This window comes from Kryptolebias marmoratus, linkage group LG5 (genome assembly GCF_001649575.2).
Source record: "Kryptolebias marmoratus isolate JLee-2015 linkage group LG5, ASM164957v2, whole genome shotgun sequence".
Classification (NCBI taxonomy): Eukaryota; Metazoa; Chordata; class Actinopteri; order Cyprinodontiformes; family Rivulidae; genus Kryptolebias; species Kryptolebias marmoratus.
This window is the reverse complement of record NC_051434.1, coordinates 2,699,232-2,702,638: the sequence shown is the minus strand read 5'-3', so window position 1 is coordinate 2,702,638 and position 3,407 is coordinate 2,699,232. Positions and strand designations below refer to the sequence as shown.

At 32.4% G+C, this 3,407-nt stretch overlaps 1 long non-coding RNA gene across 1 annotated transcript; it reads right to left on the bottom strand.

Annotated features, from left to right (window-relative positions):
• Nucleotides 1–1,387: 1,387 nt before the first annotated feature.
• On the bottom strand, nt 1,388–2,472 carry LOC108242650. Its single transcript, XR_001808859.2, has 3 exons — nt 2,267–2,472; nt 1,823–1,932; nt 1,388–1,558 (listed from the first exon to the last, which is right to left on the bottom strand). It is a non-coding gene; the product is annotated as an uncharacterized LOC108242650 (long non-coding RNA).
• Nucleotides 2,473–3,407: the final 935 nt, after the last annotated feature.

Genomic DNA, 3,407 nt, shown 5'->3' with positions numbered 1-3,407 from the left:
CAGGACCAATCCCTACCTCCTGAGCCACTGTCACCACTGGCTTTATGTAAATTAAACCAGCTATACAAAAAGCATACAGTAAATAAAAATGAAAATTAAAAAAAAATGCCATAAATCACTTTCACTCTATGACAATAGCAAACTAAAGAGTAGGATAAAAAGATTTGACTTCTTCTCTCTGTAAAAAAATGAAGACAGCATAATAAGAAGTTGTGATTTCTGCAACTTTTTTTTTACTTTTAGTTTCATTATGCATGTGACATGATATTTAAGAAAAGCCGAAATGATTTAATTTTATCTGTCTCCATTCATGTTCTAATGTGCACTTGTTTCAAGGTCAAACAATATAAGCATAATTTTTTTTTATTATTTTATTTAGTTGTTTCTGTCATTTTTAAATATTCAAACATGTTAACTACACGTACAAAGTAACTATAAATACAAATACAAATGCAAGATAAAACAAGAAATTACAACAATATTGGTATCAGTTTTTCACATTTTTCAATTAAATTTGTCAACAGCAACACAACTCAGTTTTTGCAAACTGAGTTTTGTCTATTTTACATTTTGCTATGCAACATTACTTCAAAATATGAAGGTTTCTATTCGGCACATTACATTTATTGCACATTCACACACTGCCCCTGTGTTTAAAGCAGCTGGGAACAGTGCACAAACATTCAGAACTGATTTCTGCAACTACAAATCTAAGTTTAGATACAAATAGAAAAAAAAATCTGCTTGTTGAGCATTTTCTTCAGAGGTCTTTATAGATTTTAGTGATTATCTACATTATATTTTGAAAATAGAGACAAATTTACAATGTGATCCTTGCAGCACTCACAAAAAAAGAGTTGAGAGAAACAGATCTTTATTTTTCATCCTTTCTTTTTCCCTACACTTTCATTTATCAGTTTAAAACAGAGCATAGAAACCATTTTACAAGAAGGATCTGTTTCCTTGCTTGCTGAATTCTAGATTTCAGCTGCTCAACAATCCGTGGTCGTCTTTGTCGTCATTTGATTCTCCTCTTCATGACGCTCCAAACATTTTCACCAGGAGGCAGATCTGAATGTCAGGCGAGTTAGTGAAGCTCACATCGTCTCTATGAAGCCATGCAGTTAAGTCACGCAGGATGGCATCTGATGTTGTCCTGCAGAAATAACATCAGAGAAAATAAAAATGTCACCTTCATGGTTTTAACAGAACAAACAGGCTCAACATTCATACAAGCAATCCAGCTTATATCACATCTCAGCTTTAAAAGCTCAACTCCACACTCTCTATTTCTGAATTGAGAAAGCTCCTCGGATGAGAAGCGAAACGTCTTCAACTACAGAATAGAAGTCCAGTTGTTTTTGTTTTTTAACTTTTTTGAAATCTNCCTGGGCAGCTTTGTTGTTTTATCGCCTGTTTTCCAGCAGCTTTTGAGCAGCACAAGGACACTTGGTGCAATGAGAGAGCAGCCAATACACAGCAGAGCAAGAGGTTTCTGCTCTGGAAGGAGGGCCTTTGTACCTTCATGAGTCAAGGTGATGAGGAGAAGGAAAGAGGTCTGGAAATTAAAAGATAAAGAACACATTTTTAGGGTTAATCATCATCTTCTCTGTACAAAGTGACATAAGTGTTTTATATTTAGAATTCCAAAAATAAATATTCTTAAATAGGAGAGATTTGAGCAATTCAGAAATTGTTTAAGTTGATAAATTTACTGTGAAATGGCTTTCTACACTGTATTCAAGCTTCAGTTATACTCACATCATTGCTGGGAATTATGTGTAAAAATATACCTTAACAAAAAGTACCAAAGGAGGCTAACCTTGCTACATACTGCCAATCCAAAAACAAAGATGACCACTGCCAGCAAAGAGAGGATCCTTTGTAGTTTCATCATTTTCCAGGTGGTCTCTTCAGTTTTTCAAGAGCTGGCTGAATAAAGACAAAGATTACCAAAGTGTGAAGAAAAAACAATATGAAACAACAACAGTTAAAAACATTTCTCCCATTCTCATTCTGTAACATAACTGTTAAATTGTTGGGGTTTATTTATTTATTTTATTGGTTTATTGTTGTTTTTAATTTTGTTTTTCATTCTTTAAGGACATTTATGTTGTTGTTAAAATTACTTGCACACTTATTATTATGAACTTTATGGAAAATCCTCAGCAACTATTTCTCCTACTGCGCACTCAGTTTTATACTCTAGATTCCTACCCTCAGAGTGATTTTTAACTCCAACGACACTCAGAATAAAAATACTGACCTCACTTGTTTGTTGATCTTATCCCCTTGAAGAAAATGGCTTCACTTCTCAAAATATCCCTTAAGGAAGAGGACTTTCATCCATGTTAAACTCCATGCATGGCTTCAATCTCTGATGCTGGAATTAGAGAAGTAGAGGTCTTCAGATCCACCTTGAAGGACCAAGAAAATAAAGTACTTTAAGAAACGAACAAGGTCTTGATCTGTGATGCTTGTGTCCTACATTAACATGGAGGATAACCCTTATATATATAGAAGAAAACTGGTTACACGTAATGCTTATGTGAGTTTCTGGGGCATTATTATGTAAATTCAAGGTAGCTGGTCACACTGGATCACCTGGGTGGGACTGGTTTCACTGGAACGTTATACAAGCTTCTGAAAAGTTATAACATCAGTTTAGAAAAAAAAAGAACATAATACAGTTATAATAATCATAGCATTCAATAATCTTCTATCAAAACCTATTTTAGTTTTAAAATCCCATGTATTTTTTTAATGTAATAACACAGAGACACTGCTAAATAGAAGTATTTGCCAAAGTACTATGTTAGTTCACGCTAAATACATAAACCTTAGATTATGGTAGTGCTTATTGTTTAAATATATATATATTTTAATTAGATTCATTTTTGTTTCCCACTGGCTGTCTGTACTGAACTCATGTGCTCCAAAAAGTTTGTTTGGGGGTCTGAGCTTAATGATAAATAAATTTAATTAAATTAAATTTTTGATTTCTAGGAAAAACAGTTTAAAAAAAAATTGGATTTCCTGACTGGCATTTAAAGATTTTGACAAAGCACTGGTAGAGCATAATGTGCTATTTTTTTTCTAAAGTGAAGTCAAATATTTAATTTATATAATGATGAACAGAAAATAGCAAAATGAAGAGAGTAGTTTTCTCTTTCTCATTTCTGTGATAAATTGAAAGCAGCATGAAAATTTATTTATTATTTAATTTATTTTTACATTCTTAATTTCTTTGACATTTCTTTTCACTTTTAGTTTTAATATGAATGTGGCACGATATATAAAAAAAGCAGAATAAAATAAAATGTATGTTTCACTATTTGTTATGTAATGTTTCTGTTGTTGCAACTTTATTTGTAAAGCACTTAAAAAGTCAACACATTTTCCAAGGT